This window comes from Canis lupus, chromosome 9 (genome assembly GCF_011100685.1).
Source record: "Canis lupus familiaris isolate Mischka breed German Shepherd chromosome 9, alternate assembly UU_Cfam_GSD_1.0, whole genome shotgun sequence".
Classification (NCBI taxonomy): Eukaryota; Metazoa; Chordata; class Mammalia; order Carnivora; family Canidae; genus Canis; species Canis lupus.
Window position 1 is genome coordinate 52,671,373 of NC_049230.1, and position 15,992 is coordinate 52,687,364.

A 15,992-nucleotide genomic window follows, 5' to 3' on the forward strand; every position below is an offset into this window, starting at 1 on the left:
CTATGAATAAATAAATAAAAATCTTTAAAATAAATAAATACGGGTGGCTCAGCAGTTTAGTGCCACCTTTAGCCCAGGGCGTGATCTTGGAGACAGGGGATTGAGTCTCATGTCAGGCTTCCTGTGTGGAGCCTGCTTGTGTCTCTGCCTCTCTGTCTCTGTGTCTCTCATGAATAAATAAATATTTTTAAAAAAAGAGAGAAAATAAATAAATAAAATCATTAAATAAACTAAACAGGAGCACCCGGCTGGCTCAGTCAGTGGAGCATGTGACTCTTGATCAAAGCCCCACGTTGGGTGTAGACATGACTTTAAAAAAGAAAATTAAAAAAAAAAAACCTAAATGGACTAAATTCTCCATCAGACTATATTTTTTAAATGTACATGCCATTAACAAGATGTATTTATCTTAAATGTAAAGGTACGGGGAGATTGAAAGTAAAAATTGGAAAAAATACAGTCTACAAATACAGCCCCCGACAAAAGTTAGCATAGCTGCTATAAATAGCAGAAGTAGTAGACTTTAAGGCAAAAGGTATTGCTAGTTATAAAGACACACTTGAGAATATATGAAGTACATTCAACCAAAAGATTTAATGTTTAAATCTATATGCATCTAATTACATAGTCTCAAAATATCTAAAGCAAAAGCCAACAGAACATGATGAAACAGACAAATCCATGATCCTGCTGGGAGGTTACACATACGGTTCTGGGGGACATGTAAGAAATGACTATAATCTTACACAACGTTTCCTAAAAAAAGAAGAAAATGAGAAACATTTCCAAACTCTTGTGATGAGGCCAAGAAAACTCTAATACCAAAACCATAACAAGGATGAAATCACAGACCATTTCACTCATGAACACAGATGCTAAACTCCTAAACAAAACAACTAACTGAATCTAGTAATACATAAAAAAGGACAATACATCATGATCAAGATGGGTTTATTCCAGGAGTGAGAAGTCACTTTAATATTTGAAAATCAATGCTGACTCACCACAAAATAAATCATAATTTTCTCAGAGGATACATGAAAGTAATTTAGTAAAACTCAATATGCATGCACAATTTTTTTTAACTCTTAGCAAACTAGTAATAGAAGGGTAGTTCCTTAATCTGAAAAAGCCTATTTTTTTTTTAAAGACATACTGTTGAAAGCCTGCCCTCTGAGACTAGGAGAAAGGTAAGGCTGCCACTGTGGGCACCTCTTTCCAGGATTGTTCTTGGAGTCCAAGCTAGCGCAGGAAGCAAACACACACACACACACACACCTGGTAAAGGTTAAGAAGGAAGACAACTCATTACATGTAAATAATACTGTGTAAGTAGAAAATTCAACAGAACCTACCAATAAACTATCAGAATTAGTAAGTAAATATAGAAAGATTGCTAGATAAAAAGTCAGCAATCAAGAATCAATTGTATTACTATATACTAACAAGTAACAAAAAAAAAAAAACAAGTAACAAAAGATGTTAAATGACATTTATAATAGCGTCAAATCAAATACCCAGGGATATGAACAAAATATGTACAATATTTCTACACAGAAAACTACAAAATCAAGGGGAAAAAAATTAAGACCTAAAAAAATAAGGAAATTCACCATTTTTGTTGGGAAACTGTAAAGATACCAATTGTTCCCAAATTAATCCATAGGTTTAAAGCAATCATAGTCAAAATCCCAATCTTTATTTTGGTGAAAACTGACGAGTTAATTCCAAAATTCACTATAAATACAAATGATTTTAAATGGCCAACCCCTTTTAAAGATAGCGGAAAGGCTTGACCTTCCCAATACCAAGACTTACTGTCACGCCACGGTAATGAAGTGTGACACTGAAACAAAAATAGACAAATGGACCTCTGGAGTCTAGTCCAGGTAGGTGAGAGATCCAGGTGTGAAAATACACCACCAGTAAAACTTCTAGATCTAGAAGACAATATAAGAGAGTATCTTCATAACCTCGGAATAGGGGAATTTTTCTTAAGCCACAAAAAAGCATTATCCATAAAGGAAAAGATAAATTTGTGTATATTACAACTGAGCACTTCTTTTTATCAGATGACCCCACAGAGAGTGAAAAGGGAGACTACAGGACCCATTGCCAGAGTCCATAAAGAACTCCTCTAGCTTGATATGAAGGCAGGCCAGCATAAAAATGGGCACAAGTCTTGCACAGGCGCAACATAAAAAGATGTCATCTTGCACATTATAAAAATCATTCGTCATCAGAGAGACGCAAAGTAAAGCCACAGTGAAACACCATTACAGTCTCACTCCCAGCAGTGCTTAAACTAAAAACACTGACAAATCCGGGGGTTGAGGACATGGAGCATCTACTGCCTTCCTCCACTGCTGGGGGGAATGCAGAAGGATACAGCCCCTTGAGGGTGCAGGTTGGCAGCATCCCCTTGCACTTTTTAACAGATCTCCAGGGGCCTCAGGAAAGCCTTTCTTTACCAGGCTCAGGTCAGACACCTCAAGGCCGTGCTAGAGCAGCTAAGAAAATATACGTATTTTAACATCTCTGAAGTTGTGATGCACCTGGATCCGTTTTCCCTCGGTTCACTCAACATTTCAGACTTGACCAGTGCCCTCTCTTTCGTGGCACTTTGGCTTAGTTGGTAACTACGCTGTCTGCTATATGCCTCCCACGCTGGACTGGAAGCTTCAGGAAAACAGACTGTCGTCCTTCCCTGCTGCAACCCCTAAAACTGGAATTGCCAGGTCAAAAGGCACGCACATTTTTCAGTTACTTTTAATTACACGACTCATGAACACATCTCTATTCTAAAGTGCAGCAATATATTGCACAAACCCTCCCCGTCCCGCTCCCTCCTTGAAGGCAGCCACTGTCAGCAGTTTAGAATATATCCTTCTAGACTGTTCTTTGCATGTACATGCATGTGAATACATGGTACGCGTATTATTCAGAGAGGCCAACTGTCTACTTGCCACAAATACTGTGGCAGCGCACGCACCAGCAATAAATGAGAGGGTCTGTGTTGCGTCCCTTGCCAAATCTGGATGTATTCTATCAGTTTTTCTCCAATCTGGTAATAGAAGCCACCGGATGGTTCAGATCTATATTCCCCGGATATACTGTCTTTTGGGGTGGTTTTCCAGATACAAGTATCCTCCTCTCCATCCCGCCCCAGCACCCTGAGTTACAGACCTCCCCCTACTCCTTCCTCTGTCACCAGTGGAGGGCTATTTTACAGTGAGCTCTTTAAACCATCCGGAATTTATTTTTACATGCAATTATAAAGAGAATTCTTTTTTCCAACCAGATAACCAACTCTGCGTATTATGATCCTTCCTTGATTCTCCCAACTTAAATGCCATTTTGATCAGATATTAACTTCCTATGCACACTCAGAATGTTTTCTGAACTTTCTATTACTTTTCACTGATCTGTCTTTGGGGCAGAGCCTTGATTATTGTAGCTTTATGGTGAGTTTTAGCACCAGGGACCAAAATTCCCCCTCATTAAACTTAAAAAATTTTTATTAGCAATTTTTGCACATTTTCCTTCCACATTAATTTTTTTCCTTCCACATTAATTTTAAAAACGCTTTTGCCATAGTTTAAAAAGTTCCTATAAGGAAACCATGTTCCTTGTGGGAACTTAATTAAATCTCTATGTAAGAAGGCTGAATATCTTTACATTACACATATTCCTATCCAGATATTTAGTCCAGTTGTTCGTTTTAGTCTTTTGGTATTTTTAAAAATCATTCTTCATTTGGTTCTCCATCTTTCTTGTTCAATTTATTCCTAGATTTTGCTGTTTTTATCACTATTGTGTGTGGAATTTTCTATTTTTTTCTACTTTTAGCTGATTATTGCTGTTGGCTATTTGTAGATTTTATATCCGACCATTTTACTAAGTTCTCTTATTCTGATTTATTCTAATTTTTTTTCATTGACTCTTAGATATGAATCTTAGCTAGAGAATCATTGTTTCTTCTAGTTTTTATACTACAAATTTCACTTTGCTATTTTTTACATTAGCTAGAAGCTCACTGGGGGGATCCACCAGCTTTATCCTGGTTATAATGACTTTTAATGGTTTTAATAATTTTCCACTTAACGTGGCATTTGCTCTCAGTGCCTCTTTCAGCTTCAGTATCGCTGAGAGCTCATTAGAAATGCAGAATCTAAAAAAAAAAAAAATGCAGACTCTGAGGTCCTACTGACTGAACCAGAATCTGCATGTTAACAAGATCTGCCTGGTATTTCCCACATAAAGTTCAAGGAACACTGGTCTAGGTGATTTCTTTCTATCCCGATTTTGAGTTTAGTAAGAAAAGCTGTGGCTGCTGAATTCTACCAAACTTTTTGGCATCTATTGATCCCTAAAAATTGGATTCCTCCTTAGTGGCTGCCATGCATTCTAGTGTCTGATACCCTAATTCTGGGCCAGCCCTGCACCCTACAGCAGGAGGCCACCTTTCAACCCCCCAAGCATTGTCCTCACCACTTACTTCCCCATCCATGTCTCGGGCTCCCCAAAGCATCTCCAGGTTGAGACGGGTATTCTCCGCTTGAGGTGCCAGGGCTGTGAGCAGCACACAGTGGGTGCTCAGAAGTCACTTGATTTAACTCGATCTGTCATCCTTGTACGGCTGAGCTGACAGGGGAGCCGGGGGCGGACTTCCTCCTCTCCATGCAGATGGCTTTTTATCTTGTTGAGTCACAGACCTCTTTGAGAACCTGGACACCTTCCCAGGAAAACAGCCATTAATGGCTTTCCCTCCCTGCTGGTTGGGAAGCTCCTGGCTGTCCTTAAGCCCATGGTAAGACCCTTGCTCCCTGCTCTCCCAAAACCTTTGGCTGTGGGACATCCTACAGAAATCCCCACCAGCAGTACCCAGCTGGTACTGGGTATTCTGAGGCTTCACCACAAGCCAGGCGTTGTGCTGAACACCCACGGGGGCTCCACTGAGTCTACCCACAACTCAAGAGGGCAGATGGTACTACCAACCCATTTTACAGATTGGGAAAACCAATTTCCTCAAGAAACCAGAAACTCCTTGATGGCAAGGTCTGATGTTTTGTGGCTGGGGCCTGGACCAGCTAGAATGTCACTGCTGATTATGAGGCCTGGCTGGGAAGCTGCAGGGGCCTCCACGCCCTGTCCCCTAAGCCCCTTGCACCTCTGCAGACAGTTCTGAATCTGGTTAAAATGGACCACAGCTGACTGGACCAGGGTGCCAGGTGGGACTCGGGGACATTCACACGTAGCTCTATAGGCCATCCAGCAGTCTCTAGGGTGACCCAAGTGCTCTCTAGTCTGGGTGGCCCTCACCACACAGGACCAAGCTGACCCTCCTTTGGTGGGCAATAAAGTTAGGGACAGAAGGAGCAAGCAGATGACAGGGAGGAGGAGGGGGGCAGAGCTGAAAGGCTACCGACAGAAGGAGGAAGTAGAGGGCAGGGAGGAGGGGAGAGAAACTTCTGGTAAAACAGCCCCATGAGAAGTGGGTCACATCTCAGAGGGGCCACACAACATGAGCAGCAAACAGACCCTGGCCAGACCTGCCTTCATGCAAACAGCATCTCGGGGGGGGGCAGCCTCAGGAGCCCCCAGAGCCCAGCTGGGGACCGATGTGCCACTCGCACTGAAAGTGAACCAGAAGTAGCGACATGAAGCCCTGCCCAAGGGGTTGCTTTTTGTTTATTGACCAGACACAGTGGCCTTGGTTTCTGGACATAGAGTCAGCATGAGAGCGCCTGTCTCCTGGGATGGGGCAGGGGTCCAGAATGATCGGCCAGGAGCTACCAAGGAGAGAAGACACCACTCAACTCCTCCACAGGGAAGAAGAAACACCAGCAGCTTTGCCCTACAATCACCAGGCAGGTAGAGGAGACTGGAGTTTGCAAGGTCCTTCCAGATGGCTCCAAGGACAAAGGGAGCTCTGGTCCCTTTGATGGTCTCCCGGGTGTAAGGTAAAGGCAAGGGCTACGGAGCCCAGCCAGCACAGTCCCAGAAAGAGTTTAGGGGGATGCACAGAGGCCCAGGAGCTCTGGTGTGCCCCCATCCCACAATGAGCCTGGGCTCTGGGGCCAGTTCAGGTGAGGACGCTGCCTGAGGCCACCTGTAGCGGCGGAGGCCTAGCTATGGGTGTGTCAAGGGTGACAAATCCCACCTTCTTCTGGCCCTGGGTTCCCTCTGTAGGCAACAGATAGCCACCAGCAGGGATCAAAGTCCACAGAAACAGTCTGTCCAGGTTGGGTGTCCTTGTGCGTCCTGGCATCCCCAAAGGAGCCAGCAGCTCTCAGGGGAGGTAGAGTGCCACCACCACATAGATGACCCAGCTGGTGGACACAAAGACCCCGAAGAGCAGACTGAAGAGCACGAGTGAGCGGGCCTTCCGGGAAGCCTCCTCAGCCTGGGCCAGGTCCCCCCGGCTCAGGGCAGCACGGGTCTGCAACGAGACGGAGGCAGGGAGTGGACATGGAGCTCCCCCAACTCCCACACACCACCAACAGCGCTGGGGCCCGGTGCACAGCCTGGAATGCTGGCACCCTGAGATGCTCAGGACCTGCCCGGGGCCACCATGTATGAAGGAGGCCACGACTGCCAGCTCTGGGGCACCTGCCTTGGGCCTGGCACAGAACCATGCCCTTGGCCTCACCTACAGCCCTCACAACAATCCTGAGACTGGGGTCCCTGTTGCCCCCACTTTGTAGATGAGGAAACAAAGGCCCAGTTAAGGGCCCCACCCAGGGCCCCACAGCTAGGGGTGGAGCCAGAACTCAGAGGCAGGCAGGCAGTGGCCTCCAGACTCCCACCTCTGTCTGAGCAGTCGTGAGAGCTGCCTTCTCCACAGCATCCCAGCTTTATGATGGAGGAGCCTGACCAGTGCAGGGAAGTCAGGGCCACAGCCAGGTCTGCTTTGGGCGGAAGCCCCCAGGGGCCTGCCTACTCTGTTTATTGGGATGTCTTCACAGTGGCATCACTTGGTCCCTAGGGACCAACCCCATGCCTGGGAATGGTCAGGAATATCAGGAGGAAGGAAGGAAGCTATGCAGGGGATGGATGGATGGATGGATGGATGGACGGATGGACAGATAGGGGTGGATAGACAAGGAAAGATGGATGGGTGAGTTATTAGATAATAGAGGGGTGGGTGGAAGAGTGGATGGACAGATGGAGGGATGAAAGGAGGCTCGGGAGGTAGTCAGCGGATGGACGGTGGGTAGACAGGTGAGCAGCTAGATGGCTAGAAGGAATGCGTGCACAGACAGTCTCTACCCCATTAAACACAAGCCGCCACTGAGGCAGGCGGTTCCTTGGGCCTTATCAATCATTCACACCTTTGTTGTAAATTGGTTTAGCCAAATGTTCCGGAGTAGATCTCCAGTGGTACGGAGCAGACAGGAGAGGGGAGGAGTGGCCATCCAAGAGGCTCCACGGACAACTGAGCACTGATGCCCCAGTTCCTGGCACCCTCCTGAGATCCCCAGGGGCTGGGACAGGGCCTCTGTGGCCCCCCACCTACCTCGTGAGAGTAGACGATCGCGATGAGCCCCGTGAGCAGGCAGCAGAAGAGGGTCACCAGCACGGACTCCATCATGTAGTCCTTGGGCAGGGGCCTGTGCTCCACCGCGGTGGGGGCTGGCATGCCAGCCACGGGGCTGTTGTACTGCGGGGACAGAGGTCACCACACTGCGGTGAGGACGCAGCCAACCAGGGCCATGGAAGGGTCCCTCTGTCCACTCCCCCACACCTGGCTCCCACCCAGTGAGGCTGTGGGTCACTGAGCGGTCAGGTCGGGGCCCCCCTTCAGCCCTCTTGCTGTGCCCCCCACCTGTCACCAGCCCCTAGGGGTCTTCTCACTTCTGGCCTCTACAAACTGCTCATCTCCATATCTCCCTGCCCTGACTGGGCTCCCATGGGGTGAGGGGGCCTCTAAGCTCTTCCCCACAAGCACCCAGGGGCCTTTCAGTGTTTCTAAAAATCTAATCAAGTCATCTCCCACCCAAAGGCCCTGAGGCCCTCACCATGGGCCTCCACCCTCCTATCCCGCCCTCCTAAGCTGACCCCCACTACCCCCAGGCCTGTGCCCAGAGCGCCCCTCCTCCTCTTCACCTGAAGGCTCCTCCTCATCCCTCAGAACTCAGCTCAAATGCCCCCACCTCTGGGAAGCCTTCCAGGCTTGCCCTCTCCCCAGACTGTGGAATCCTTTCCCTCTCCTCATCTGGGCCCCGCAGCCCAGCTTGTGGTCACCTTTCATCATGTGTGCCAAGCTCTCCCCGGGGCAGGGCGGCAGTGGCGAGGGGGGGCAGCGAGGGGGGCCGCGTGGGAAGTGGGCGTGGCGCAGGGGGGCCCCACTCACCACCGGGAAGGGTGTGAAGAGCGGCGGCGCGGCAGGTGCTGGGTACAGGGGCGCGGCGGGCGGCGGCGGGTACAGGGCCTGGGCCGAGGGCCCGGGCTGGAAGAGGACGGGCCCCTGCGGGAAGGGCGGGTAGAGCAGGTGCACGGCCTTGGGGTCGGGCGGCGCGTAGGGCGGGGGCTCGCCCACGAAGCCGATGTTGGGCACCCCGCCAGCTGCCGCCTTGGGCCCCTGCGGGGCCTCGCCCGTAGCCTGGGTCTGGGGAGCCGACGAGGAGGCCTCGGCCTGGGCATCTGCCGGCGGGTCCTCGGGGGCCGGGGAGCTGCCCCCATCCGCGGCCGCTTCCTCGCTGGGTCCTCGGTCCTCATCCAGGAGCTGCGGGCGCCGCGGGAGCTGCGGGAGCTGCGGGAGCGCAGGGCTCCGGGGGTCCTCGGGGGATGCGGGGCCGCCGCCTCCTTTTGCGTCTGCTCCTGGGAAGACAGGCCAGGTGCCGTGAGCCCCAAGCACCACGGACCCAGTGGGACCCCTCCCCGCCCCCAAATCACAGCCCCTCCAGGGAGAAAGTCCCAACACCGCTGCCAGCCCCCACTCTTCCCAGGGGGAGGCTGCACTCAGGTCTCTCCCCACGGGGTGTTGGAAGAATCTACCCAAAGTATAGGGGTAGGAGGGGAAAACAGGTGCCGAGGGGAAGGTGCTTGCTGGCAGTCATGCAGCCAAAGCATCCCCGGGCTGGGACGGAACACAGGCCTGACCTTGGGCCCAAGGCTGCCACTGGGGAGCAGTCCTGCCCCCCCACCCCCCCGCCCTGTCGCTGGTAGACTGGACAGGGAAGGGTGTGTCCAGGGCAGCCCCTGAGAGCCGATCTGAGGAGATGATCTGAGCCAAACAGACTCCTGGCTTGGGAGGCAGGGAAGATGGGGTGCTCCAGAGTAGCCGGACCCTGGCTAACGGACTGACCTCAAAGAACCAGGAGGTCACCAAGGGCCAAATGCCAGCTGAGGCACAGAGGGGACAGAAGCCCGAATGGGGGTGGGGAAGAGGCAGAGAGCAGAGCAGTAGGTGGGGAAAAGCCCACTAGCAGTGGAAACTGAGAGCTCAGAGGCCCTCGATTGCCTGGCTGCCCATCAGCACCCCTGGGATAAACTCCTGTGGAAACCATAAAGGGAAAGCTCACTAAGGTGGCAGCAGGATGCCAGATGGGAGAACTGCTCACCCCCCCCCACGTCAATTCCAGGAAGAACTGTTAGTTACAGACCCCAGCAGGCGCACCTGCAACAGAAGAGGAAGAGGACTACAGACCCAGCAGTGAGGGTGGATGTTGCATCTCCTACGAGGAATCCGCCCTGAGCTCCTGCTTTTCTCCAGTGGCCTTCAGTTCAGGACAGCCCTTCCCAACATCTCTTCCTTCTCCACAAAATAACACTCCTCTCCTTCCTTTGTTGGATTTGCCTGGGGTTTGCCATAGCTTGCATTTCCCAAATTGCAATTGTCTGCTATTCCCGAACAAACCCACATGTGCTGGCAAAATAACGGACTTCTATTTTTTAGGGTGTCTCTCCAGAGGTACCCAAACAGGTTCTTCAAGTCTTGAAGGGACCCTGCACCTCCCGAGAGCACCCTGGCCAGCTGAGTACCCTTAAGTATCAGGAAGGGCCTGTAAGAGAAACCCTGGTAGGTATACAAGGCCCCACAGTAGGGTGGGTGGCCCAGGGCCTGGCTTTAGAGGTTTATTTCCCAAATGTCCTTAAAGGTCACAGGAGGCAGAGAGAGAAGCAGAACAGCTGGAGCAGCAACAGTTCAGGAGAGGTGGTAGGAGCCCTGCTGACATAGCCCACCGGTCCCAGGAGGCCTTGGAGGGACTGAGTTAGAGGCCAGGGATCCTCAGAGAAGGGATCCCCAACAGCAAGGAGTGCTGAACTCCTGAGAACTCCCCACCCACCCACTCCCAGCAGCCAGGGTGTCACTCACAGGCCTGCAGTGGGGTTCATGCCTCCATACCCTCACCCATGGCCACCTGCTATCTCCGTACTCCCTGAATCTGGACGGGACACGTGACATGCTTTGGCCAACAGAATGCCAATAAACATCTCCCAGGGGTGCCTGGGTGGCTCAGTCAGTTCAGTGTCTGACTCTTGATTTCGGCTCAGGTCATGATCTCAGGGGTCCCCCAGCTCATTAGCCCTGCCACCTGTCCACTTGGTGCAGCCCCCCCTCTTCCTCAGTCCCTCCTGAGCTTCCAGCGTAAGGGGGCCAGTTTTGGATCATGCCAGAGCGGCTCCCAAGGAGCAAACAAACCAGCACCTAGAAAGGAAGGAGCTGCAGAGGGGATCCCCTACTTGTGTGTGTGAATCGGGGTGACCAATATATCTGTTTTCCCAGGGCTCACATTTGCTACTAAAACTCTCATATCCTGGGAAAACCCTTAGTCTCAGATAAACCAGGGTGATTAGTCACCCCAGACTGTATCCACGCAGATCTTGAACTCTCCCCCTCCAAGCTGCATGTGTAGGCGACAGACCTAGACCAGCATAAAGGACAACCAAACCGGACCACCAAACCAGCCAGGAAGCAACTAACCAAAGGCAATAAGTACACACCTATCAATAATTAACCTAAATGTCAACGGGGGAGGGGGGGGGGGCACTGGCGGGCTCAGGTGGTTAAGCCTCTGCCTTAGTCTTGGGTCACGGTCCTGGGGTTGAGCCTCATGTTGGGCTTCACACTCAGTGAGGAACCTACTTCTCCCTCTCCCTCTGCCCTCTACCTCAAAGCTCATGTGCTCTCACTCTCTCATTTCCTCTCGAATGAATAAAAAAATAAAATCTTAAAAAAATAATTAACTTAAATGTCAATGGCATAAATTCTCCAGTCAAAATACACTGAGAACCTGAAAGGGGAAAAAAAAGACCCATTTATATACTGCCTACAAGAGACTTGCTTAAGATGGACACACACAGGCTGAAACTGGGATGGAAAAAGGTATTCTGTGCAAATGCAGACCCCCAAAAAGCTGGTGTAGCTGTATTTATATAAAAGTAAACTTTAAAACAAAAACTGTGGGGCTCCAGGGAGGCTCCGTCAGTTAAGTGCCTGACTCTTGGTTGCGGTTCAGGTCATGATCTCGGGGTCCTGGGATTGAGCCTCACATTAGGCTCCATGCTAGGCATGGAGTCTACTTGAGATTCTCATTCTCTCTCTCTCTCTCTCTCTCTCTCTCTCTCTCTCTCTCTCCCCCGCCCCCCCCCTCGCTTTTCCCCAATAAACACACACTCTCTCACACTCTCTAAAAATAATTAATCAACATAAAGACTACAATAAGAGACAAAGAAGGGTATTACATAATGATACAGAGATCTGACCCAAGGATATAGCAATTATGCTCCCAACACAGGAGCACCTAAATATACAAGCAAATATCAACAGACCAAAAGGATGAAACAGACAGCAATATCACAACAGTTATGGAACTTCAGTACTCACATACACCAGTGGATAGATCATCCAGAGAGAAAATTAATATGGAAACATGAGCCTTCAACACGTCAGGCCAGATGGACTTAGATCTACACAGAACATTCCACCCAAACCCAGCAGAATACATACTACTCCCAAGTGCACAAGGCACATTCACCAGTATAGAACATATGTTAGGCCACAAACAAGTCTCAATAAATCCAAGACTGAAATCTTACCAAAGATCTTCTCGAACCACGGTGGTACAAAAATAGAAACTGCGACTGCAAGGAAAAAACTGGAAAATTCACAAAAACGTGGACAATCAACAACCTGCTGCTGAACAACCAGTGAATCAAAGATGAAATCAAAAGGCAAATTTAAAAATACCTCATGACAAGTGAATATGGAAATACAACATCCCAAACTTCAGGGATGCAGCAAAAGCAGTTCTAGGAGAGAATTTTGAGGTAATAAATGCCTCAATAATTAAAAAAAAAAAAAAAAAAAGAAAGAAAGAAAAAAAAAACAAGAAAAATCTCTAATTAACCACCTGACTTTACACTTTAGGAAATTAGGAGAAAAGATGAAGAAATGAAGCCCAAAGTTAGGAGAAGGAAGGATATAACAAAGATGAGAGCAGAAATAAGTAGACTAGGGACTAAAAAAACAAAAGATCAATGAAACTAAGAGCTAGTTCTTTGAAAAGATAAAACTGACAAACGTACAGCTAGACTCACAAAAGGAAAAAGAACTCAAAATCAAAAACAAAAGACATTACAAAGATACCACAGAAACACAAAGGATTGTAAAGAGACCATGAACGCCAACAATTTGACAACCTAGAAGAGCTCAATCAATTCCTAAAAACATACAACCTACCAAGACAATCATGAAGATCTAGAAAGTGAACAGACCAAGTACTAGTAAGGAGATGGAGTCAGTTCACCAAACGCCTTCCAACAAACAAAAGTCCAGAACCAGACGGCTCCACTGGTGAGTCCTACCAGTCAGAGAACTAACAGTCCTCCTCAAATGCTTCCCAAAATAGAAGCGGAGGGAACACTTCCACACTCATTTTACAAGGCCAGCATTACCCAGATACCAAAACCAGGTGAGGATGCCACAAGAAAAAAATCCCAGGCCAGTCAGTGGCCCTGATTCACACAGATGCAAACATCCTCAATAAAATGGCAGCAAACCAAATTCAACAGTACATTTTTTTTTTAATTTTTTTTTCTTTTTTTTTTAAATTTATTTATTCATGATAGTCACACGGAGAGAGAGACAGAGGCAGAGACACAGGCAGAGGGAGAAGCAGGCTCCAAGCACCGGGAGCCCGACGTGGGATTCGATCCCGGGTCTCCAGGATCGCGCCCTGGGCCAAAGGCAGGCGCCAAACCGCTGCGCCACCCAGGGATCCCCAACAGTACATTAAAAGGATCACACACCAGGACCTGAGTGGAATGGGATTCCAGGGATGGTTCAAACTTACACACAGAAAACCCAATATGATACACTCACTACATTAACAAAATGAAGGGGGAAAAAATCATAGGATCATCTCAATAGGTGCAGAAAAAGTATTGACAAAAGTCAATATCCATTTAGGATAAAAACCCAACCAACAAAATGGGTATAGAGGAAACACACTTCAACATAAGGAGGGCCACGATAGATGCCAAGCCCACAGCTAGCATCATACTCACTTCTGAAAAGCTGGAAGCTTTTCCTCCAAGAACAAGAACAAATTGAGGATGCCCACTCCCGTCACTTTAATTCAACATAATTCTGGAAGTCCTAGCCACAGCAGTCAGGCAACAACAACAAAAATAGAAGGCATCCACATTGAAAAGGAAGAAATTAAAGGGTCATTATTTGCAGATGACATGATATAATAACTAGAAAACCCTAAAAGTTCTGCCAAAAAAACTTAGAACTAATGAATGAATTGACTGAAGTTGCAGGATACAAAATCAATACACAAAAATCCATTGCATTTCTGTCCACTGATAATGAATTATCAGAGTCACTAAGAAAATAACACATTTAGGGGTACCTGGCTGGCTCAGTTGGTGGAGAATGTGACTCTTGATCTCGGGGTTCTAGGTTCAAGCCCCACTTTGGGTGTAGAGATTACTTATAAATAAAATCTTAAAAAAAAAAAAAAGAAAAAAAGAAAGGGACACTTGGGTGGCTCAGTGGTTGAGTGTCTGCCTTTGACTCAGAGCATGATCCTGGAGTCCTAGGATCGAGTCCCGCATTGGGCTCCCTGCATGGAGCCTGCTTCTCCCTCTGCCTGTGCCTCTGCCTCTCTCTCTGTGTCTCTCATGAATAAATAAATAAAATCTTTAAAAATAAATAAATAAAAATTGAAAGCAAGCAAGCAACTCATTTGCAATTGCATCAAAAAGAATAAAATACCAGGAGTACATGGGTGGCTCAGACAGTTAAGAGTCTACCTTCGGCTCAGGTAGTGATCCCAGGGTCCTAGGGTGAAGCCCCACATCAGGCTCCCTGCTCAACTAGGGGTCTGCTTCTCCCTCTACCCTTCCCCCCTGCTTGGATCTCTCTCTTTCTCTCGGTCAAATGAATAAATAAAAAAATTTTTAAAGGACTAAAATAACTCCCCTTGAAAAGAATAAAATATCTAGGAATAAATGTATCCTTTTTTAAAAATAAACTCTACCCTCAACGTGGGGCTCAAAGTCGCGATCCCAAGATCAAGAGTTGCATGCTCCACTAACTGATCCAGCGTGGTGCCCCAAGGAATAAATTTTTTTAAGGGGGCAGGGACAGAGGGAGAAGGAACAAGAGAATCTTAAGCAGACTCCAGGTCCAGCTTGGGGCTTGATTTCACAACCCTGAGATCATGAACCTGAGCAAACTCAAGAGTCTCACACTTAACCGACTGAGCCCCCAGGCAGTCCCCCTCCCAGGAATAAATTTAACCATGAAGGTAAAAGACCTGTACACCAAAAATAAAATGACATTAGTGAAAGAAAATGAAGACAAATAAATAGAAAGACATCCCCATGCTCATGGATTGGAAGAATTAATACTGTTGAAATGTTCATACCACCCAAAGCAATGTACAGATTCAGTGCAATCCTTATCAAAACCCCAATGGCATTTTCTAGAGAAATGATGCTAAAATCTGTACAGAACCACAAAAGACCCTGAATAGCCAAAGCAATCTCAAGAGAAAGCAAAGCTCGCGGCATCACACGCCCTTGGCAGAGATTTTAATCTAAAAATGTCTAAAAGACACACAGGAAATAACAGGTGTTGGCGAGGATGCGGAAAAAGGGGAATGCTCTTCCGATGCTAGTGGGGATGCACACTGGTGCAGCCACTCTGGAAAACAGTATGGAGGTTCCTCAGAAAGTTAAAAGTAGAGCTACCCTATGATCTAGCAATTGCACCATTAGGTATTTACCCAAAGGATACAAAACTACAGATGTGAAGGGGGACCTGCACCCCCCAATGTTTAGAGCAGCAATGTCCACAACAGCCAAACTATGAAAAGAGCCCCGATGTCCATGACTGATGAATGGATAAAGAAGAGGTGGTCTAGGGGCACCTGGATGACTCAGTCATTAAGAGTCTGGGGATCCCTGGGTGGTGCAGCGGTTTGGCGCCTGCCTTTGGCCCAGGGCGCGATCCTGGAGACCCAGGATCGAATCCCACGTCGGGCTCCCGGTGCATGGAGCCTGCTTCTCCCTCTGCCTGTGTCTCTGCCTCTCTCTCTCTCTCTCTCTCTCTCTCTCTCTCTATCATAAATTTAAAAATTGAAAAAATAAAAAAAAATTAAAAGAGTCTGCCTTCGGCTCAGGTCATGCCAGGGTTCTGGGATGGAGACTCTCACTGGGCTCCCTGCTCAGCTGGGGATCTGCTTCTCCTTCTCGCTTTGCTCATCCTCTCTCTTGGTCTCTCTCTCTTCCAAATAAATAAAATCTTAAAAAAAAAAAAAAAAAAGGAAGGGGCACCTGGGTGGCTCAGTAGTTGAGCGTCTGCCTTCGGCTTGGGTTGTGATCCCAGGGTCCTGGAATCGAGCTCTCAGGGAGCCTGCTTCTCTCGCTGCCTGTGTCTCTGTCTCTCTGTGTGTCTATCGTGAATAAATAAATATATAAAATCTTAAAATTAAAAAAATAAAAAAAAATTAAAAATAAATGTGATGGAATAT

At 48.0% G+C, this 15,992-nt stretch overlaps 1 long non-coding RNA gene across 1 annotated transcript; it reads left to right on the forward strand.

The window, feature by feature from the left end:
- Nucleotides 1-307: 307 nt before the first annotated feature.
- Nucleotides 308-10,976, forward strand: LOC119873355. The gene is made up of 3 exons (XR_005364889.1): nt 308-6,906; nt 7,356-7,691; nt 9,902-10,976. It is a non-coding gene; the product is annotated as an uncharacterized LOC119873355 (long non-coding RNA).
- Nucleotides 10,977-15,992: the final 5,016 nt, after the last annotated feature.